General features: G+C 34.0%; 22 non-coding genes across 22 annotated transcripts; all 22 read right to left on the minus strand.

The window, feature by feature from the left end:
- Positions 1-1,400: 1,400 nt before the first annotated feature.
- Positions 1,401-1,473, minus strand: TRNAK-UUU (transfer RNA lysine (anticodon UUU)). The gene has a single exon. It is a non-coding gene; the product is annotated as a tRNA-Lys (tRNA).
- A 776-nt stretch (positions 1,474-2,249) lies between these two features.
- On the minus strand, positions 2,250-2,322 carry TRNAK-UUU (transfer RNA lysine (anticodon UUU)). Its single transcript has one exon. It is a non-coding gene; the product is annotated as a tRNA-Lys (tRNA).
- Positions 2,323-3,098: 776 nt separating this feature from the next.
- On the minus strand, positions 3,099-3,171 carry TRNAK-UUU (transfer RNA lysine (anticodon UUU)). The gene has a single exon. It is a non-coding gene; the product is annotated as a tRNA-Lys (tRNA).
- Positions 3,172-3,947: 776 nt separating this feature from the next.
- On the minus strand, positions 3,948-4,020 carry TRNAK-UUU (transfer RNA lysine (anticodon UUU)). Its single transcript has one exon. It is a non-coding gene; the product is annotated as a tRNA-Lys (tRNA).
- Positions 4,021-4,796: 776 nt separating this feature from the next.
- TRNAK-UUU (transfer RNA lysine (anticodon UUU)) lies at positions 4,797-4,869 on the minus strand. Its single transcript has one exon. It is a non-coding gene; the product is annotated as a tRNA-Lys (tRNA).
- Positions 4,870-6,495: 1,626 nt separating this feature from the next.
- Positions 6,496-6,568, minus strand: TRNAK-UUU (transfer RNA lysine (anticodon UUU)). Its single transcript has one exon. It is a non-coding gene; the product is annotated as a tRNA-Lys (tRNA).
- A 1,625-nt stretch (positions 6,569-8,193) lies between these two features.
- On the minus strand, positions 8,194-8,266 carry TRNAK-UUU (transfer RNA lysine (anticodon UUU)). Its single transcript has one exon. It is a non-coding gene; the product is annotated as a tRNA-Lys (tRNA).
- A 776-nt stretch (positions 8,267-9,042) lies between these two features.
- TRNAK-UUU (transfer RNA lysine (anticodon UUU)) lies at positions 9,043-9,115 on the minus strand. The gene has a single exon. It is a non-coding gene; the product is annotated as a tRNA-Lys (tRNA).
- Positions 9,116-9,892: 777 nt separating this feature from the next.
- On the minus strand, positions 9,893-9,965 carry TRNAK-UUU (transfer RNA lysine (anticodon UUU)). The gene has a single exon. It is a non-coding gene; the product is annotated as a tRNA-Lys (tRNA).
- Positions 9,966-10,742: 777 nt separating this feature from the next.
- On the minus strand, positions 10,743-10,815 carry TRNAK-UUU (transfer RNA lysine (anticodon UUU)). Its single transcript has one exon. It is a non-coding gene; the product is annotated as a tRNA-Lys (tRNA).
- Positions 10,816-11,592: 777 nt separating this feature from the next.
- On the minus strand, positions 11,593-11,665 carry TRNAK-UUU (transfer RNA lysine (anticodon UUU)). The gene has a single exon. It is a non-coding gene; the product is annotated as a tRNA-Lys (tRNA).
- A 777-nt stretch (positions 11,666-12,442) lies between these two features.
- On the minus strand, positions 12,443-12,515 carry TRNAK-UUU (transfer RNA lysine (anticodon UUU)). The gene has a single exon. It is a non-coding gene; the product is annotated as a tRNA-Lys (tRNA).
- A 777-nt stretch (positions 12,516-13,292) lies between these two features.
- On the minus strand, positions 13,293-13,365 carry TRNAK-UUU (transfer RNA lysine (anticodon UUU)). Its single transcript has one exon. It is a non-coding gene; the product is annotated as a tRNA-Lys (tRNA).
- Positions 13,366-14,978: 1,613 nt separating this feature from the next.
- Positions 14,979-15,051, minus strand: TRNAK-UUU (transfer RNA lysine (anticodon UUU)). Its single transcript has one exon. It is a non-coding gene; the product is annotated as a tRNA-Lys (tRNA).
- Positions 15,052-15,827: 776 nt separating this feature from the next.
- TRNAK-UUU (transfer RNA lysine (anticodon UUU)) lies at positions 15,828-15,900 on the minus strand. The gene has a single exon. It is a non-coding gene; the product is annotated as a tRNA-Lys (tRNA).
- Positions 15,901-16,676: 776 nt separating this feature from the next.
- On the minus strand, positions 16,677-16,749 carry TRNAK-UUU (transfer RNA lysine (anticodon UUU)). The gene has a single exon. It is a non-coding gene; the product is annotated as a tRNA-Lys (tRNA).
- A 776-nt stretch (positions 16,750-17,525) lies between these two features.
- On the minus strand, positions 17,526-17,598 carry TRNAK-UUU (transfer RNA lysine (anticodon UUU)). The gene has a single exon. It is a non-coding gene; the product is annotated as a tRNA-Lys (tRNA).
- A 776-nt stretch (positions 17,599-18,374) lies between these two features.
- Positions 18,375-18,447, minus strand: TRNAK-UUU (transfer RNA lysine (anticodon UUU)). Its single transcript has one exon. It is a non-coding gene; the product is annotated as a tRNA-Lys (tRNA).
- Positions 18,448-19,223: 776 nt separating this feature from the next.
- On the minus strand, positions 19,224-19,296 carry TRNAK-UUU (transfer RNA lysine (anticodon UUU)). The gene has a single exon. It is a non-coding gene; the product is annotated as a tRNA-Lys (tRNA).
- Positions 19,297-20,072: 776 nt separating this feature from the next.
- TRNAK-UUU (transfer RNA lysine (anticodon UUU)) lies at positions 20,073-20,145 on the minus strand. The gene has a single exon. It is a non-coding gene; the product is annotated as a tRNA-Lys (tRNA).
- A 776-nt stretch (positions 20,146-20,921) lies between these two features.
- TRNAK-UUU (transfer RNA lysine (anticodon UUU)) lies at positions 20,922-20,994 on the minus strand. The gene has a single exon. It is a non-coding gene; the product is annotated as a tRNA-Lys (tRNA).
- A 776-nt stretch (positions 20,995-21,770) lies between these two features.
- TRNAK-UUU (transfer RNA lysine (anticodon UUU)) lies at positions 21,771-21,843 on the minus strand. Its single transcript has one exon. It is a non-coding gene; the product is annotated as a tRNA-Lys (tRNA).
- Between the last annotated feature and the right edge of the window lie 362 nt (positions 21,844-22,205).

Genomic DNA, 22,205 nt, shown 5'->3' on the forward strand with positions numbered 1-22,205 from the left:
GACATCCAGGAAATCTTAAAAGCATGGACTAGTTCTTAGTTTCAAAGAGAGTTTCAGTCATGGATAAGTGATAGGTTGTTTTTCAAAAGACTTACACCTGAACAGGTACCCTCAGATCGAAAGTGTGATGCTCTATCAACTATTTACCTTAGTTTCAAAGAGAGTTTCAGTCATAGATAAGTGATAGATTGTTTTTTCAAAAGACTCATGTGATACTCTACCCACTAAACTATCCAGGCTCTATAAAACACAAAAATATGCAAGAAAATCGATGGTGTTATCATCATTTATATTTTGAGCTATAGCACTGTTATAATGTATATGCTTTTAAAGTCTACTTTCAGAAGAAGAGAAAAGTGTAATTTCATCTTGTCTTAATGAAATTCTCTAGGCTGCTAAAGTTTGAGGCGGCAAGACATCATTAGATCATACTTAATTCTATCCTTAAGACATAAAGTTACATCATTAATCCAATAATTTTTTTAGAGTATGAAATCTACGTAATGTTCAAATCATAAATAAGTGAAACGTCTTGATTTCTAAAAGACACACGCCTGAACAGGGACTTGAACGCTGGACCCTCAGATTAAAAGTCTGATGCTCTACCGACTGAGCTATCCAGGCTCTCCAAAACTAAAACGTGTGCGGGAAAATCGGCGTTTCTCTCCTTCTCATATATATTCTGACCTGGAGTGCTTTGTTATGTGGTTTCAAGGGTTACTTAGACAAGAAAAGTATAAAGTTATTTTGACTTGATAAAATCAGCTACGGTGCTAAAGTTTAAACAGTCAAGACATTGTTAGATCATACATTTTTCTTTTTTAAGGCATAAAGTTTAAATTTTGTTCTGACATCCAGGAAATCTTAAAAGCATGGACTAGTTCTTAGTTTCAAAGAGAGTTTCAGTCATGGATAAGTGATAGGTTGTTTTTCAAAAGACTTACACCTGAACAGGTACCCTCAGATCGAAAGTGTGATGCTCTATCAACTATTTACCTTAGTTTCAAAGAGAGTTTCAGTCATAGATAAGTGATAGATTGTTTTTTCAAAAGACTCATGTGATACTCTACCCACTAAACTATCCAGGCTCTATAAAACACAAAAATATGCAAGAAAATCGATGGTGTTATCATCATTTATATTTTGAGCTATAGCACTGTTATAATGTATATGTTTTTAAAGTCTACTTTCAGAAGAAGAGAAAAGTGTAATTTCATCTTGTCTTAATGAAATTCTCTAGGCTGCTAAAGTTTGAGGCGGCAAGACATCATTAGATCATACTTAATTCTATCCTTAAGACATAAAGTTACATCATTAACCCAATAATTTTTTTAGAGTATGAAATCTACGTAATGTTCAAATCATAAATAAGTTAAACTTCTTGATTTCTAAAAGACACACGCCTGAACAGGGACTTGAACCCTGGACCCTCAGATTAAAAGTCTGATGCTCTACCGACTGAGCTATCCAGGCTCTCCAAAACCAAAACGTGTGCGGGAAAATCGGCGTTTCTCTCCTTCTCATATATATTCTGACCTGGAGTGCTTTGTTATGTGGTTTCAAGGGTTACTTAGACAAGAAAAGTATAAAGTTATTTTGACTTGATAAAATCAGCTACGGTGCTAAAGTTTAAACAGTCAAGACATTGTTAGATCATACATTTTTCTTTTTTAAGGCATAAAGTTTAAATTTTGTTCTGACATCCAGGAAATCTTAAAAGCATGGACTAGTTCTTAGTTTCAAAGAGAGTTTCAGTCATGGATAAGTGATAGGTTGTTTTTCAAAAGACTTACACCTGAACAGGTACCCTCAGATCGAAAGTGTGATGCTCTATCAACTATTTACCTTAGTTTTAAAGAGAGTTTCAGTCATAGATAAGTGATAGATTGTTTTTTCAAAAGACTCATGTGATACTCTACCCACTAAACTATCCAGGCTCTATAAAACACAAAAATATGCAAGAAAATCGATGGTGTTATCATCATTTATATTTTGAGCTATAGCACTGTTATAATGTATATGCTTTTAAAGTCTACTTTCAGAAGAAGAGAAAAGTGTAATTTCATCTTGTCTTAATGAAATTCTCTAGGCTGCTAAAGTTTGAGGCGGCAAGACATCATTAGATCATACTTAATTCTATCCTTAAGACATAAAGTTACATCATTAATCCAATAATTTTTTTAGAGTATGAAATCTACGTAATGTTCAAATCATAAATAAGTGAAACTTCTTGATTTCTAAAAGACACACGCCTGAACAGGGACTTGAAACCTGGACCCTCAGATTAAAAGTCTGATGCTCTACCGACTGAGCTATCCAGGCTCTCCAAAACCATAACGTGTGCGGGAAAATCGGCGTTTCTCTCCTTCTCATATATATTCTGACCTGGAGTGCTTTGTTATGTGGTTTCAAGGGTTACTTAGACAAGAAAAGTATAAAGTTATTTTGACTTGATAAAATCAGCTACGGTGCTAAAGTTTAAACAGTCAAGACATTGTTAGATCATACATTTTTCTTTTTTAAGGCATAAAGTTTAAATTTTGTTCTGACATCCAGGAAATCTTAAAAGCATGGACTAGTTCTTAGTTTCAAAGAGAGTTTCAGTCATGGATAAGTGATAGGTTGTTTTTCAAAAGACTTACACCTGAACAGGTACCCTCAGATCGAAAGTGTGATGCTCTATCAACTATTTACCTTAGTTTCAAAGAGAGTTTCAGTCATAGATAAGTGATAGATTGTTTTTTCAAAAGACTCATGTGATACTCTACCCACTAAACTATCCAGGCTCTATAAAACACAAAAATATGCAAGAAAATCGATGGTGTTATCATCATTTATATTTTGAGCTATAGCGCTGTTATAATGTATATGCTTTTAAAGTCTACTTTCAGAAGAAGAGAAAAGTGTAATTTCATCCTGTCTTAATGAAATTCTCTCTGCTGCTAAAGTTTGAGGCGGCAAGACATCATTAGATCATACTTAATTCTATCCTTAAGACATAAAGTTACATCATTAATCCAATAATTTTTTTAGAGTATGAAATCTACGTAATGTTCAAATCATAAATAAGTGAAACGTCTTGATTTCTAGAAGACACGTGCCTGAACAGGGACTTGAACCATGGACCCTCAGATTAAAAGTCTGATGCTCTACCGACTGAGCTATCCAGGCTCTCCAAAACCAAAACGTGTGCGGGAAAATCGGCGTTTCTCTCCTTCTCATATATATTCTGACCTGGAGTGCTTTGTTATGTGGTTTCAAGGGTTACTTAGACAAGAAAAGTATAAAGTTATTTTGACTTGATAAAATCAGCTACGGTGCTAAAGTTTAAACAGTCAAGACATTGTTAGATCATACATTTTTCTTTTTTAAGGCATAAAGTTTAAATTTTGTTCTGACATCCAGGAAATCTTAAAAGCATGGACTAGTTCTTAGTTTCAAAGAGAGTTTCAGTCATGGATAAGTGATAGGTTGTTTTTCAAAAGACTTACACCTGAACAGGTACCCTCAGATCGAAAGTGTGATGCTCTATCAACTATTTACCTTAGTTTCAAAGAGAGTTTCAGTCATAGATAAGTGATAGATTGTTTTTTCAAAAGACTCATGTGATACTCTACCCACTAAACTATCCAGGCTCTATAAAACACAAAAATATGCAAGAAAATCGATGGTGTTATCATCATTTATATTTTGAGCTATAGCACTGTTATAATGTATATGCTTTTAAAGTCTACTTTCAGAAGAAGAGAAAAGTGTAATTTCATCTTGTCTTAATGAAATTCTTTAGGCTGCTAAAGTTTGAGGCGGCAAGACATCATTAGATCATACTTAATTCTATCCTTAAGACATAAAGTTACATCATTAATCCAATAATTTTTTTAGAGTATGAAATCTACGTAATGTTCAAATCATAAATAAGTGAAACGTCTTGATTTCTAAAAGACATGCGCCTGAACAGGGACTTGAACCCTGGACCCTCAGATTAAAAGTCTGATGCTCTACCGACTGAGCTATCCAGGCTCTCCAAAACCAAAACGTGTGCGGGAAAATCGGCGTTTCTCTCCTTCTCATATATATTCTGACCTGGAGTGCTTTGTTATGTGGTTTCAAGGGTTACTTAGACAAGAAAAGTATAAAGTTATTTTGACTTGATAAAATCAGCTACGGTGCTAAAGTTTAAACAGTCAAGACATTGTTAGATCATACATTTTTCTTTTTTAAGGCATAAAGTTTAAATTTTGTTCTGACATCCAGGAAATCTTAAAAGCATGGACTAGTTCTTAGTTTCAAAGAGAGTTTCAGTCATGGATAAGTGATAGGTTGTTTTTCAAAAGACTTACACCTGAACAGGTACCCTCAGATCGAAAGTGTGATGCTCTATCAACTATTTACCTTAGTTTCATAGAGAGTTTCAGTCATAGACAAGTGATAGATTGTTTTTTCAAAAGACTCATGTGATACTCTACCCACTAAACTATCCAGGCTCTATAAAACACAAAAATATGCAAGAAAATCGATGGTGTTATCATCATTTATATTTTGAGCTATAGCACTGTTATAATGTATATGCTTTTAAAGTCTACTTTCAGAAGAAGAGAAAAGTGTAATTTCATCTTGTCTTAATGAAATTCTTTAGGCTGCTAAAGTTTGAGGCGGCAAGACATCATTAGATCATACTTAATTCTATCCTTAAGACATAAAGTTACATCATTAATCCAATAATTTTTTTAGAGTATGAAATCTACGTAATGTTCAAATCATAAATAAGTGAAACATCTTGATTTCTAGAAGACACGTGCCTGAACAGGGACTTGAACCATGGACCCTCAGATTAAAAGTCTGATGCTCTACCGACTGAGCTATCCAGGCTCTCCAAAACCAAAACGTGTGCGGGAAAATCGGCGTTTCTCTCCTTCTCATATATATTCTGACCTGGAGTGCTTTGTTATGTGGTTTCAAGGGTTACTTAGACAAGAAAAGTATAAAGTTATTTTGACTTGATAAAATCAGCTACGGTGCTAAAGTTTAAACAGTCAAGACATTGTTAGATCATACATTTTTCTTTTTTAAGGCATAAAGTTTAAATTTTGTTCTGACATCCAGGAAATCTTAAAAGCATGGACTAGTTCTTAGTTTCAAAGAGAGTTTCAGTCATGGATAAGTGATAGGTTGTTTTTCAAAAGACTTACACCTGAACAGGTACCCTCAGATCGAAAGTGTGATGCTCTATCAACTATTTACCTTAGTTTCAAAGAGAGTTTCAGTCATAGATAAGTGATAGATTGTTTTTTCAAAAGACTCATGTGATACTCTACCCACTAAACTATCCAGGCTCTATAAAACACAAAAATATGCAAGAAAATCGATGGTGTTATCATCATTTATATTTTGAGCTATAGCGCTGTTATAATGTATATGCTTTTAAAGTCTACTTTCAGAAGAAGAGAAAAGTGTAATTTCATCTTGTCTTAATGAAATTCTCTAGGCTGCTAAAGTTTGAGGCGGCAAGACATCATTAGATCATACTTAATTCTATCCTTAAGACATAAAGTTACATCATTAATCCAATAATTTTTTTAGAGTATGAAATCTACGTAATGTTCAAATCATAAATAAGTGAAACGTCTTGATTTCTAAAAGACACACGCCTGAACAGGGACTTGAACCCTGGACCCTCAGATTAAAAGTCTGATGCTCTACCAGCTGAGCAGTCCAGGCTCTCCAAAACCAAAACGTGTGCGGGAAAATCGGCGTTTCTCTCCTTCTCATATATATTCTGACCTGGAGTGCTTTGTTATGTGGTTTCAAGGGTTACTTAGACAAGAAAAGTATAAAGTTATTTTGACTTGATAAAATCAGCTACGGTGCTAAAGTTTAAACAGTCAAGACATTGTTAAATCATACATTTTTCTTTTTTAAGGCATAAAGTTTAAATTTTGTTCTGACATCCAGGAAATCTTAAAAGCATGGACTAGTTCTTAGTTTCAAAGAGAGTTTCAGTCATGGATAAGTGATAGGTTGTTTTTCAAAAGACTTACACCTGAACAGGTACCCTCAGATCGAAAGTGTGATGCTCTATCAACTATTTACCTTAGTTTCAAAGAGAGTTTCAGTCATAGATAAGTGATAGATTGTTTTTTCAAAAGACTCATGTGATACTCTACCCACTAAACTATCCAGGCTCTATAAAACACAAAAATATGCAAGAAAATCGATGGTGTTATCATCATTTATATTTTGAGCTATAGCACTGTTATAATGTATATGCTTTTAAAGTCTACTTTCAGAAGAAGAGAAAAGTGTAATTTTTATCTTGTCTTAATGAAATTCTCTAGGCTGCTAAAGTTTGAGGCGGCAAGACATCATTAGATCATACTTAATTCTATCCTTAAGACATAAAGTTACATCATTAATCCAATAATTTTTTTAGAGTATGAAATCTACGTAATGTTCAAATCATAAATAAGTGAAACGTCTTGATTTCTAAAAGACACACGCCTGAACAGGGACTTGAACCCTGGACCCTCAGATTAAAAGTCTGATGCTCTACCGACTGAGCTATCCAGGCTCTCCAAAACCAAAACGTGTGCGGGAAAATCGGCGTTTCTCTCCTTCTCATATATATTCTGACCTGGAGTGCTTTGTTATGTGGTTTCAAGGGTTACTTAGACAAGAAAAGTATAAAGTTATTTTGACTTGATAAAATCAGCTACGGTGCTAAAGTTTAAACAGTCAAGACATTGTTAGATCATACATTTTTCTTTTTTAAGGCATAAAGTTTAAATTTTGTTCTGACATCCAGGAAATCTTAAAAGCATGGACTAGTTCTTAGTTTCAAAGAGAGTTTCAGTCATGGATAAGTGATAGGTTGTTTTTCAAAAGACTTACACCTGAACAGGTACCCTCAGATCGAAAGTGTGATGCTCTATCAACTATTTACCTTAGTTTCAAAGAGAGTTTCAGTCATAGATAAGTGATAGATTGTTTTTTCAAAAGACTCATGTGATACTCTACCCACTAAACTATCCAGGCTCTATAAAACACAAAAATATGCAAGAAAATCGATGGTGTTATCATCATTTATATTTTGAGCTATAGCGCTGTTATAATGTATATGCTTTTAAAGTCTACTTTCAGAAGAAGAGAAAAGTGTAATTTCATCTTGTCTTAATGAAATTCTCTAGGCTGCTAAAGTTTGAGGCGGCAAGACATCATTAGATCATACTTAATTCTATCCTTAAGACATAAAGTTACATCATTAATCCAATAATTTTTTTAGAGTATGAAATCTACGTAATGTTCAAATCATAAATAAGTGAAACGTCTTGATTTCTAGAAGACACGTGCCTGAACAGGGACTTGAACCATGGACCCTTAGATTAAAAGTCTGATGCTCTACCGACTGAGCTATCCAGGCTCTCCAAAACCAAAACGTGTGCGGGAAAATCGGCGTTTCTCTCCTTCTCATATATATTCTGACCTGGAGTGCTTTGTTATGTGGTTTCAAGGGTTACTTAGACAAGAAAAGTATAAAGTTATTTTGACTTGATAAAATCAGCTACGGTGCTAAAGTTTAAACAGTCAAGACATTGTTAGATCATACATTTTTCTTTTTTAAGGCATAAAGTTTAAATTTTGTTCTGACATCCAGGAAATCTTAAAAGCATGGACTAGTTCTTAGTTTCAAAGAGAGTTTCAGTCATGGATAAGTGATAGGTTGTTTTTCAAAAGACTTACACCTGAACAGGTACCCTCAGATCGAAAGTGTGATGCTCTATCAACTATTTACCTTAGTTTCAAAGAGAGTTTCAGTCATAGATAAGTGATAGATTGTTTTTTCAAAAGACTCATGTGATACTCTACCCACTAAACTATCCAGGCTCTATAAAACACAAAAATATGCAAGAAAATCGATGGTGTTATCATCATTTATATTTTGAGCTATAGCGCTGTTATAATGTATATGCTTTTAAAGTCTACTTTCAGAAGAAGAGAAAAGTGTAATTTCATCTTGTCTTAATGAAATTCTCTAGGCTGCTAAAGTTTGAGGCGGCAAGACATCATTAGATCATACTTAATTCTATCCTTAAGACATAAAGTTACATCATTAATCCAATAATTTTTTTAGAGTATGAAATCTACGTAATGTTCAAATCATAAATAAGTGAAACGTCTTGATTTCTAAAAGACACACGCCTGAACAGGGACTTGAACCCTGGACCCTCAGATTAAAAGTCTGATGCTCTACCGACTGAGCTATCCAGGCTCTCCAAAACCAAAACGTGTGCGGGAAAATCGGCGTTTCTCTCCTTCTCATATATATTCTGACCTGGAGTGCTTTGTTATGTGGTTTCAAGGGTTACTTAGACAAGAAAAGTATAAAGTTATATTGACTTGATAAAATCAGCTACGGTGCTAAAGTTTAAACAGTCAAGACATTGTTAGATCATACATTTTTCTTTTTTAAGGCATAAAGTTTAAATTTTGTTCTGACATCCAGGGAATCTTAAAAGCATGGACTAGTTCTTAGTTTCAAAGAGAGTTTCAGTCATGGATAAGTGATAGGTTGTTTTTCAAAAGACTTACACCTGAACAGGTACCCTCAGATCGAAAGTGTGATGCTCTATCAACTATTTACCTTAGTTTCAAAGAGAGTTTCAGTCATAGATAAGTGATAGATTGTTTTTTCAAAAGACTCATGTGATACTCTACCCACTAAACTATCCAGGCTCTATAAAACACAAAAATATGCAAGAAAATCGATGGTGTTATCATCATTTATATTTTGAGCTATAGCACTGTTATAATGTATATGCTTTTAAAGTCTACTTTCAGAAGAAGAGAAAAGTGTAATTTCATCTTGTCTTAATGAAATTCTCTAGGCTGCTAAAGTTTGAGGCGGCAAGACATCATTAGATCATACTTAATTCTATCCTTAAGACATAAAGTTACATCATTAATCCAATAATTTTTTTAGAGTATGAAATCTACGTAATGTTCAAATCATAAATAAGTGAAACTTCTTGATTTCTAAAAGACACACGCCTGAACAGGGACTTGAACCCTGGACCCTCAGATTAAAAGTCTGATGCTCTACCGACTGAGCTATCCAGGCTCTCCAAAACCAAAACGTGTGCGGGAAAATCGGCGTTTCTCTCCTTCTCATATATATTCTGACCTGGAGTGCTTTGTTATGTGGTTTCAAGGGTTACTTAGACAAGAAAAGTATAAAGTTATTTTGACTTGATAAAATCAGCTACGGTGCTAAAGTTTAAACAGTCAAGACATTGTTAGATCATACATTTTTCTTTTTTAAGGCATAAAGTTTAAATTTTGTTCTGACATCCAGGAAATCTTAAAAGCATGGACTAGTTCTTAGTTTCAAAGAGAGTTTCAGTCATGGATAAGTGATAGGTTGTTTTTCAAAAGACTTACACCTGAACAGGTACCCTCAGATCGAAAGTGTGATGCTCTATCAACTATTTACCTTAGTTTCAAAGAGAGTTTCAGTCATAGATAAGTGATAGATTGTTTTTTCAAAAGACTCATGTGATACTCTACCCACTAAACTATCCAGGCTCTATAAAACACAAAAATATGCAAGAAAATCGATGGTGTTATCATCATTTATATTTTGAGCTATAGCACTGTTATAATGTATATGCTTTTAAAGTCTACTTTCAGAAGAAGAGAAAAGTGTAATTTTTATCTTGTCTTAATGAAATTCTCTAGGCTGCTAAAGTTTGAGGCGGCAAGACATCATTAGATCATACTTAATTCTATCATTAAGACATAAAGTTACATCATTAATCCAATAATTTTTTTAGAGTATGAAATCTACGTAATGTTCAAATCATAAATAAGTGAAACGTCTTGATTTCTAAAAGACACGCGCCTGAACAGGGACTTGAACCCTGGACCCTCAGATTAAAAGTCTGATGCTCTACCGACTGAGCTATCCAGGCTCTCCAAAACCAAAACGTGTGCGGGAAAATCAGCGTTTCTCTCCTTCTCATATATATTCTGACCTGGAGTGCTTTGTTATGTGGTTTCAAGGGTTACTTAGACAAGAAAAGTATAAAGTTATTTTGACTTGATAAAATCAGCTACGGTGCTAAAGTTTAAACAGTCAAGACATTGTTAGATCATACATTTTTCTTTTTTAAGGCATAAAGTTTAAATTTTGTTCTGACATCCAGGAAATCTTAAAAGCATGGACTAGTTCTTAGTTTCAAAGAGAGTTTCAGTCATGGATAAGTGATAGGTTGTTTTTCAAAAGACTTACACCTGAACAGGTACCCTCAGATCGAAAGTGTGATGCTCTATCAACTATTTACCTTAGTTTCAAAGAGAGTTTCAGTCATAGATAAGTGATAGATTGTTTTTTCAAAAGACTCATGTGATACTCTACCCACTAAACTATCCAGGCTCTATAAAACACAAAAATATGCAAGAAAATCGATGGTGTTATCATCATTTATATTTTGAGCTATAGCACTGTTATAATGTATATGCTTTTAAAGTCTACTTTCAGAAGAAGAGAAAAGTGTAATTTTTATCTTGTCTTAATGAAATTCTCTAGGCTGCTAAAGTTTGAGGCGGCAAGACATCATTAGATCATACTTAATTCTATCATTAAGACATAAAGTTACATCATTAATCCAATAATTTTTTTAGAGTATGAAATCTACGTAATGTTCAAATCATAAATAAGTGAAACGTCTTGATTTCTAAAAGACACGCGCCTGAACAGGGACTTGAACCCTGGACCCTCAGATTAAAAGTCTGATGCTCTACCGACTGAGCTATCCAGGCTCTCCAAAACCAAAACGTGTGCGGGAAAATCAGCGTTTCTCTCCTTCTCATATATATTCTGACCTGGAGTGCTTTGTTATGTGGTTTCAAGGGTTACTTAGACAAGAAAAGTATAAAGTTATTTTGACTTGATAAAATCAGCTACGGTGCTAAAGTTTAAACAGTCAAGACATTGTTAGATCATACATTTTTCTTTTTTAAGGCATAAAGTTTAAATTTTGTTCTGACATCCAGGAAATCTTAAAAGCATGGACTAGTTCTTAGTTTCAAAGAGAGTTTCAGTCATGGATAAGTGATAGGTTGTTTTTCAAAAGACTTACACCTGAACAGGTACCCTCAGATTGAAAGTGTGATGCTCTATCAACTATTTACCTTAGTTTCAAAGAGAGTTTCAGTCATAGATAAGTGATAGATTGTTTTTTCAAAAGACTCATGTGATACTCTACCCACTAAACTATCCAGGCTCTATAAAACACAAAAATATGCAAGAAAATCGATGGTGTTATCATCATTTATATTTTGAGCTATAGCACTGTTATAATGTATATGCTTTTAAAGTCTACTTTCAGAAGAAGAGAAAAGTGTAATTTTTATCTTGTCTTAATGAAATTCTCTAGGCTGCTAAAGTTTGAGGCGGCAAGACATCATTAGATCATACTTAATTCTATCATTAAGACATAAAGTTACATCATTAATCCAATAATTTTTTTAGAGTATGAAATCTACGTAATGTTCAAATCATAAATAAGTGAAACGTCTTGATTTCTAAAAGACACGTGCCTGAACAGGGACTTGAACCCTGGACCCTCAGATTAAAAGTCTGATGCTCTACCGACTGAGCTATCCAGGCTCTCCAAAACCAAAACGTGTGCGGGAAAATCAGCGTTTCTCTCCTTCTCATATATATTCTGACCTGGAGTGCTTTGTTATGTGGTTTCAAGGGTTACTTAGACAAGAAAAGTATAAAGTTATTTTGACTTGATAAAATCAGCTACGGTGCTAAAGTTTAAACAGTCAAGACATTGTTAGATCATACATTTTTCTTTTTTAAGGCATAAAGTTTAAATTTTGTTCTGACATCCAGGAAATCTTAAAAGCATGGACTAGTTCTTAGTTTCAAAGAGAGTTTCAGTCATGGATAAGTGATAGGTTGTTTTTCAAAAGACTTACACCTGAACAGGTACCCTCAGATCGAAAGTGTGATGCTCTATCAACTATTTACCTTAGTTTCAAAGAGAGTTTCAGTCATAGATAAGTGATAGATTGTTTTTTCAAAAGACTCATGTGATACTCTACCCACTAAACTATCCAGGCTCTATAAAACACAAAAATATGCAAGAAAATCGATGGTGTTATCATCATTTATATTTTGAGCTATAGCACTGTTATAATGTATATGCTTTTAAAGTCTACTTTCAGAAGAAGAGAAAAGTGTAATTTTTATCTTGTCTTAATGAAATTCTCTAGGCTGCTAAAGTTTGAGGCGGCAAGACATCATTAGATCATACTTAATTCTATCATTAAGACATAAAGTTACATCATTAATCCAATAATTTTTTTAGAGTATGAAATCTACGTAATGTTCAAATCATAAATAAGTGAAACGTCTTGATTTCTAAAAGACACGTGCCTGAACAGGGACTTGAACCCTGGACCCTCAGATTAAAAGTCTGATGCTCTACCGACTGAGCTATCCAGGCTCTCCAAAACCAAAACGTGTGCGGGAAAATCAGCGTTTCTCTCCTTCTCATATATATTCTGACCTGGAGTGCTTTGTTATGTGGTTTCAAGGGTTACTTAGACAAGAAAAGTATAAAGTTATTTTGACTTGATAAAATCAGCTACGGTGCTAAAGTTTAAACAGTCAAGACATTGTTAGATCATACATTTTTCTTTTTTAAGGCATAAAGTTTAAATTTTGTTCTGACATCCAGGAAATCTTAAAAGCATGGACTAGTTCTTAGTTTCAAAGAGAGTTTCAGTCATGGATAAGTGATAGGTTGTTTTTCAAAAGACTTACACCTGAACAGGTACCCTCAGATCGAAAGTGTGATGCTCTATCAACTATTTACCTTAGTTTCAAAGAGAGTTTCAGTCATAGATAAGTGATAGATTGTTTTTTCAAAAGACTCATGTGATACTCTACCCACTAAACTATCCAGGCTCTATAAAACACAAAAATATGCAAGAAAATCGATGGTGTTATCATCATTTATATTTTGAGCTATAGCACTGTTATAATGTATATGCTTTTAAAGTCTACTTTCAGAAGAAGAGAAAAGTGTAATTTTTATCTTGTCTTAATGAAATTCTCTAGGCTGCTAAAGTTTGAGGCGGCAAGACATCATTAGATCATACTTAATTCTATCATTAAGACATAAAGTTACATCATTAATCCAATAATTTTTTTAGAGTATGAAATCTACGTAATGTTCAAATCATAAATAAGTGAAACGTCTTGATTTCTAAAAGACACACGCCTGAACAGGGACTTGAACCCTGGACCCTCAGATTAAAAGTCTGATGCTCTACCGACTGAGCTATCCAGGCTCTCCAAAACCAAAACGTGTGCGGGAAAATCGGCGTTTCTCTCCTTCTCATATATATTCTGACCTGGAGTGCTTTGTTATGTGGTTTCAAGGGTTACTTAGACAAGAAAAGTATAAAGTTATTTTGACTTGATAAAATCAGCTACGGTGCTAAAGTTTAAACAGTCAAGACATTGTTAGATCATACATTTTTCTTTTTTAAGGCATAAAGTTTAAATTTTGTTCTGACATCCAGGAAATCTTAAAAGCATGGACTAGTTCTTAGTTTCAAAGAGAGTTTCAGTCATGGATAAGTGATAGGTTGTTTTTCAAAAGACTTACACCTGAACAGGTACCCTCAGATCGAAAGTGTGATGCTCTATCAACTATTTACCTTAGTTTCAAAGAGAGTTTCAGTCATAGATAAGTGATAGATTGTTTTTTCAAAAGACTCATGTGATACTCTACCCACTAAACTATCCAGGCTCTATAAAACACAAAAATATGCAAGAAAATCGATGGTGTTATCATCATTTATATTTTGAGCTATAGCACTGTTATAATGTATATGCTTTTAAAGTCTACTTTCAGAAGAAGAGAAAAGTGTAATTTTTATCTTGTCTTAATGAAATTCTCTAGGCTGCTAAAGTTTGAGGCGGCAAGACATCATTAGATCATACTTAATTCTATCATTAAGACATAAAGTTACATCATTAATCCAATAATTTTTTTAGAGTATGAAATCTACGTAATGTTCAAATCATAAATAAGTGAAACGTCTTGATTTCTAAAAGACACACGCCTGAACAGGGACTTGAACCCTCAGATTAAAAGTCTGATGCTCTACCGACTGAGCTATCCAGGCTCTCCAAAACGTGTGCGGGAAAATCGGCGTTTCTCTCCTTCTCATATATATTCTGACCTGGAGTGCTTTGTTATGTGGTTTCAAGGGTTACTTAGACAAGAAAAGTATAAAGTTATTTTGACTTGATAAAATCAGCTACGGTGCTAAAGTTTAAACAGTCAAGACATTGTTAGATCATACATTTTTCTTTTTTAAGGCATAAAGTTTAAATTTTGTTCTGACATCCAGGAAATCTTAAAAGCATGGACTAGTTCTTAGTTTCAAAGAGAGTTTCAGTCATGGATAAGTGATAGGTTGTTTTTCAAAAGACTTACACCTGAACAGGTACCCTCAGATCGAAAGTGTGATGCTCTATCAACTATTTACCTTAGTTTCAAAGAGAGTTTCAGTCATAGATAAGTGATAGATTGTTTTTTCAAAAGACTCATGTGATACTCTACCCACTAAACTATCCAGGCTCTATAAAACACAAAAATATGCAAGAAAATCGATGGTGTTATCATCATTTATATTTTGAGCTATAGCACTGTTATAATGTATATGCTTTTAAAGTCTACTTTCAGAAGAAGAGAAAAGTGTAATTTCATCTTGTCTTAATGAAATTCTTTAGGCTGCTAAAGTTTGAGGCGGCAAGACATCATTAGATCATACTTAATTCTATCCTTAAGACATAAAGTTACATCATTAATCCAATAATTTTTTTAGAGTATGAAATCTACGTAATGTTCAAATCATAAATAAGTGAAACGTCTTGATTTCTAAAAGACATGCGCCTGAACAGGGACTTGAACCCTGGACCCTCAGATTAAAAGTCTGATGCTCTACCGACTGAGCTATCCAGGCTCTCCAAAACCAAAACGTGTGCGGGAAAATCGGCGTTTCTCTCCTTCTCATATATATTCTGACCTGGAGTGCTTTGTTATGTGGTTTCAAGGGTTACTTAGACAAGAAAAGTATAAAGTTATTTTGACTTGATAAAATCAGCTACGGTGCTAACGTTTAAACAGTCAAGACATTGTTAGATCATACATTTTTCTTTTTTAAGGCATAAAGTTTAAATTTTGTTCTGACATCCAGGAAATCTTAAAAGCATGGACTAGTTCTTAGTTTCAAAGAGAGTTTCAGTCATGGATAAGTGATAGGTTGTTTTTCAAAAGACTTACACCTGAACAGGTACCCTCAGATCGAAAGTGTGATGCTCTATCAACTATTTACCTTAGTTTCATAGAGAGTTTCAGTCATAGACAAGTGATAGATTGTTTTTTCAAAAGACTCATGTGATACTCTACCCACTAAACTATCCAGGCTCTATAAAACACAAAAATATGCAAGAAAATCGATGGTGTTATCATCATTTATATTTTGAGCTATAGCACTGTTATAATGTATATGCTTTTAAAGTCTACTTTCAGAAGAAGAGAAAAGTGTAATTTCATCTTGTCTTAATGAAATTCTTTAGGCTGCTAAAGTTTGAGGCGGCAAGACATCATTAGATCATACTTAATTCTATCCTTAAGACATAAAGTTACATCATTAATCCAATAATTTTTTTAGAGTATGAAATCTACGTAATGTTCAAATCATAAATAAGTGAAACGTCTTGATTTCTAAAAGACACGCGCCTGAACAGGGACTTGAACCCTGGACCCTCAAATTAAAAGTCTGATGCTCTACCGACTGAGCTATCCAGGCTCTCCAAAACCAAAACGTGTGCGGGAAAATCGGCGTTTCTCTCCTTCTCATATATATTCTGACCTGGAGTGCTTTGTTATGTGGTTTCAAGGGTTACTTAGACAAGAAAAGTATAAAGTTATTTTGACTTGATAAAATCAGCTACGGTGCTAAAGTTTAAACAGTCAAGACATTGTTAGATCATACATTTTTCTTTTTTAAGGCATAAAGTTTAAATTTTGTTCTGACATCCAGGAAATCTTAAAAGCATGGACTAGTTCTTAGTTTCAAAGAGAGTTTCAGTCATGGATAAGTGATAGGTTGTTTTTCAAAAGACTTACACCTGAACAGGTACCCTCAGATCGAAAGTGTGATGCTCTATCAACTATTTACCTTAGTTTCATAGAGAGTTTCAGTCATAGACAAGTGATAGATTGTTTTTTCAAAAGACTCATGTGATACTCTACCCACTAAACTATCCAGGCTCTATAAAACACAAAAATATGCAAGAAAATCGATGGTGTTATCATCATTTATATTTTGAGCTATAGCACTGTTATAATGTATATGCTTTTAAAGTCTACTTTCAGAAGAAGAGAAAAGTGTAATTTCATCTTGTCTTAATGAAATTCTTTAGGCTGCTAAAGTTTGAGGCGGCAAGACATCATTAGATCATACTTAATTCTATCCTTAAGACATAAAGTTACATCATTAATCCAATAATTTTTTTAGAGTATGAAATCTACGTAATGTTCAAATCATAAATAAGTGAAACGTCTTGATTTCTAAAAGACACACGCCTGAACAGGGACTTGAACCCTGGACCCTCAGATTAAAAGTCTGATGCTCTACCGACTGAGCTATCCAGGCTCTCCAAAACCAAAACGTGTGCGGGAAAATCGGCGTTTCTCTCCTTCTCATATATATTCTGACCTGGAGTGCTTTGTTATGTGGTTTCAAGGGTTACTTAGACAAGAAAAGTATAAAGTTATTTTGACTTGATAAAATCAGCTACGGTGCTAAAGTTTAAACAGTCAAGACATTGTTAGATCATACATTTTTCTTTTTTAAGGCATAAAGTTTAAATTTTGTTCTGACATCCAGGAAATCTTAAAAGCATGGACTAGTTCTTAGTTTCAAAGAGAGTTTCAGTCATGGATAAGTGATAGGTTGTTTTTCAAAAGACTTACACCTGAACAGGTACCCTCAGATCGAAAGTGTGATGCTCTATCAACTATTTACCTTAGTTTCAAAGAGAGTTTCAGTCATAGATAAGTGATAGATTGTTTTTTCAAAAGACTCATGTGATACTCTACCCACTAAACTATCCAGGCTCTATAAAACACAAAAATATGCAAGAAAATCGATGGTGTTATCATCATTTATATTTTGAGCTATAGCACTGTTATAATGTATATGCTTTTAAAGTCTACTTTCAGAAGAAGAGAAAAGTGTAATTTCATCTTGTCTTAATGAAATTCTTTAGGCTGCTAAAGTTTGAGGCGGCAAGACATCATTAGATCATACTTAATTCTATCCTTAAGACATAAAGTTACATCATTAATCCAATAATTTTTTTAGAGTATGAAATCTACGTAATGTTCAAATCATAAATAAGTGAAACGTCTTGATTTCTAAAAGACACGCGCCTGAACAGGGACTTGAACCCTGGACCCTCAGATTAAAAGTCTGATGCTCTACCGACTGAGCTATCCAGGCTCTCCAAAACCAAAACGTGTGCGGGAAAATCGGCGTTTCTCTCCTTCTCATATATATTCTGACCTGGAGTGCTTTGTTATGTGGTTTCAAGGGTTACTTAGACAAGAAAAGTATAAAGTTATTTTGACTTGATAAAATCAGCTACGGTGCTAAAGTTTAAACAGTCAAGACATTGTTAGATCATACATTTTTCTTTTTTAAGGCATAAAGTTTAAATTTTGTTCTGACATCCAGGAAATCTTAAAAGCATGGACTAGTTCTTAGTTTCAAAGAGAGTTTCAGTCATGGATAAGTGATAGGTTGTTTTTCAAAAGACTTACACCTGAACAGGTACCCTCAGATCGAAAGTGTGATGCTCTATCAACTATTTACCTTAGTTTCATAGAGAGTTTCAGTCATAGACAAGTGATAGATTGTTTTTTCAAAAGACTCATGTGATACTCTACCCACTAAACTATCCAGGCTCTATAAAACACAAAAATATGCAAGAAAATCGATGGTGTTATCATCATTTATATTTTGAGCTATAGCACTGTTATAATGTATATGCTTTTAAAGTCTACTTTCAGAAGAAGAGAAAAGTGTAATTTCATCTTGTCTTAATGAAATTCTTTAGGCTGCTAAAGTTTGAGGCGGCAAGACATCATTAGATCATACTTAATTCTATCCTTAAGACATAAAGTTACATCATTAATCCAATAATTTTTTTAGAGTATGAAATCTACGTAATGTTCAAATCATAAATAAGTGAAACGTCTTGATTTCTAAAAGACACGCGCCTGAACAGGGACTTGAACCCTGGACCCTCAGATTAAAAGTCTGATGCTCTACCGACTGAGCTATCCAGGCTCTCCAAAACCAAAACGTGTGCGGGAAAATCGGCGTTTCTCTCCTTCTCATATATATTCTGACCTGGAGTGCTTTGTTATGTGGTTTCAAGGGTTACTTAGACAAGAAAAGTATAAAGTTATTTTGACTTGATAAAATCAGCTACGGTGCTAAAGTTTAAACAGTCAAGACATTGTTAGATCATACATTTTTCTTTTTTAAGGCATAAAGTTTAAATTTTGTTCTGACATCCAGGAAATCTTAAAAGCATGGACTAGTTCTTAGTTTCAAAGAGAGTTTCAGTCATGGATAAGTGATAGGTTGTTTTTCAAAAGACTTACACCTGAACAGGTACCCTCAGATCGAAAGTGTGATGCTCTATCAACTATTTACCTTAGTTTCAAAGAGAGTTTCAGTCATAGATAAGTGATAGATTGTTTTTTCAAAAGACTCATGTGATACTCTACCCACTAAACTATCCAGGCTCTATAAAACACAAAAATATGCAAGAAAATCGATGGTGTTATCATCATTTATATTTTGAGCTATAGCACTGTTATAATGTATATGCTTTTAAAGTCTACTTTCAGAAGAAGAGAAAAGTGTAATTTCATCTTGTCTTAATGAAATTCTTTAGGCTGCTAAAGTTTGAGGCGGCAAGACATCATTAGATCATACTTAATTCTATCCTTAAGACATAAAGTTACATCATTAATCCAATAATTTTTTTAGAGTATGAAATCTACGTAATGTTCAAATCATAAATAAGTGAAACGTCTTGATTTCTAAAAGACACGCGCCTGAACAGGGACTTGAACCCTGGACCCTCAGATTAAAAGTCTGATGCTCTACCGACTGAGCTATCCAGGCTCTCCAAAACCAAAACGTGTGCGGGAAAATCGGCGTTTCTCTCCTTCTCATATATATTCTGACCTGGAGTGCTTTGTTATGTGGTTTCAAGGGTTACTTAGACAAGAAAAGTATAAAGTTATTTTGACTTGATAAAATCAGCTACGGTGCTAAAGTTTAAACAGTCAAGACATTGTTAGATCATACATTTTTCTTTTTTAAGGCATAAAGTTTAAATTTTGTTCTGACATCCAGGAAATCTTAAAAGCATGGACTAGTTCTTAGTTTCAAAGAGAGTTTCAGTCATGGATAAGTGATAGGTTGTTTTTCAAAAGACTTACACCTGAACAGGTACCCTCAGATCGAAAGTGTGATGCTCTATCAACTATTTACCTTAGTTTCAAAGAGAGTTTCAGTCATAGATAAGTGATAGATTGTTTTTTCAAAAGACTCATGTGATACTCTACCCACTAAACTATCCAGGCTCTATAAAACACAAAAATATGCAAGAAAATCGATGGTGTTATCATCATTTATATTTTGAGCTATAGCACTGTTATAATGTATATGCTTTTAAAGTCTACTTTCAGAAGAAGAGAAAAGTGTAATTTCATCTTGTCTTAATGAAATTCTTTAGGCTGCTAAAGTTTGAGGCGGCAAGACATCATTAGATCATACTTAATTCTATCCTTAAGACATAAAGTTACATCATTAATCCAATAATTTTTTTAGAGTATGAAATCTACGTAATGTTCAAATCATAAATAAGTGAAACGTCTTGATTTCTAAAAGACATGCGCCTGAACAGGGACTTGAACCCTGGACCCTCAGATTAAAAGTCTGATGCTCTACCGACTGAGCTATCCAGGCTCTCCAAAACCAAAACGTGTGCGGGAAAATCGGCGTTTCTCTCCTTCTCATATATATTCTGACCTGGAGTGCTTTGTTATGTGGTTTCAAGGGTTACTTAGACAAGAAAAGTATAAAGTTATTTTGACTTGATAAAATCAGCTACGGTGCTAAAGTTTAAACAGTCAAGACATTGTTAGATCATACATTTTTCTTTTTTAAGGCATAAAGTTTAAATTTTGTTCTGACATCCAGGAAATCTTAAAAGCATGGACTAGTTCTTAGTTTCAAAGAGAGTTTCAGTCATGGATAAGTGATAGGTTGTTTTTCAAAAGACTTACACCTGAACAGGTACCCTCAGATCGAAAGTGTGATGCTCTATCAACTATTTACCTTAGTTTCAAAGAGAGTTTCAGTCATAGATAAGTGATAGATTGTTTTTTCAAAAGACTCATGTGATACTCTACCCACTAAACTATCCAGGCTCTATAAAACACAAAAATATGCAAGAAAATCGATGGTGTTATCATCATTTATATTTTGAGCTATAGCACTGTTATAATGTATATGCTTTTAAAGTCTACTTTCAGAAGAAGAGAAAAGTGTAATTTCATCTTGTCTTAATGAAATTCTTTAGGCTGCTAAAGTTTGAGGCGGCAAGACATCATTAGATCATACTTAATTCTATCCTTAAGACATAAAGTTACATCATTAATCCAATAATTTTTTTAGAGTATGAAATCTACGTAATGTTCAAATCATAAATAAGTGAAACGTCTTGATTTCTAAAAGACACGCGCCTGAACAGGGACTTGAACCCTGGACCCTCAGATTAAAAGTCTGATGCTCTACCGACTGAGCTATCCAGGCTCTCCAAAACCAAAACGTGTGCGGGAAAATCGGCGTTTCTCTCCTTCTCATATATATTCTGACCTGGAGTGCTTTGTTATGTGGTTTCAAGGGTTACTTAGACAAGAAAAGTATAAAGTTATTTTGACTTGATAAAATCAGCTACGGTGCTAAAGTTTAAACAGTCAAGACATTGTTAGATCATACATTTTTCTTTTTTAAGGCATAAAGTTTAAATTTTGTTCTGACATCCAGGAAATCTTAAAAGCATGGACTAGTTCTTAGTTTCAAAGAGAGTTTCAGTCATGGATAAGTGATAGGTTGTTTTTCAAAAGACTTACACCTGAACAGGTACCCTCAGATCGAAAGTGTGATGCTCTATCAACTATTTACCTTAGTTTCATAGAGAGTTTCAGTCATAGACAAGTGATAGATTGTTTTTTCAAAAGACTCATGTGATACTCTACCCACTAAACTATCCAGGCTCTATAAAACACAAAAATATGCAAGAAAATCGATGGTGTTATCATCATTTATATTTTGAGCTATAGCACTGTTATAATGTATATGCTTTTAAAGTCTACTTTCAGAAGAAGAGAAAAGTGTAATTTCATCTTGTCTTAATGAAATTCTTTAGGCTGCTAAAGTTTGAGGCGGCAAGACATCATTAGATCATACTTAATTCTATCCTTAAGACATAAAGTTACATCATTAATCCAATAATTTTTTTAGAGTATGAAATCTACGTAATGTTCAAATCATAAATAAGTGAAACGTCTTGATTTCTAAAAGACACGCGCCTGAACAGGGACTTGAACCCTGGACCCTCAGATTAAAAGTCTGATGCTCTACCGACTGAGCTATCCAGGCTCTCCAAAACCAAAACGTGTGCGGGAAAATCGGCGTTTCTCTCCTTCTCATATATATTCTGACCTGGAGTGCTTTGTTATGTGGTTTCAAGGGTTACTTAGACAAGAAAAGTATAAAGTTATTTTGACTTGATAAAATCAGCTACGGTGCTAAAGTTTAAACAGTCAAGACATTGTTAGATCATACATTTTTCTTTTTTAAGGCATAAAGTTTAAATTTTGTTCTGACATCCAGGAAATCTTAAAAGCATGGACTAGTTCTTAGTTTCAAAGAGAGTTTCAGTCATGGATAAGTGATAGGTTGTTTTTCAAAAGACTTACACCTGAACAGGTACCCTCAGATCGAAAGTGTGATGCTCTATC

This window comes from Rhinoderma darwinii, chromosome 1, assembly GCF_050947455.1.
Source record: "Rhinoderma darwinii isolate aRhiDar2 chromosome 1, aRhiDar2.hap1, whole genome shotgun sequence".
Lineage (NCBI taxonomy): Eukaryota > Metazoa > Chordata > Amphibia > Anura > Rhinodermatidae > Rhinoderma > Rhinoderma darwinii.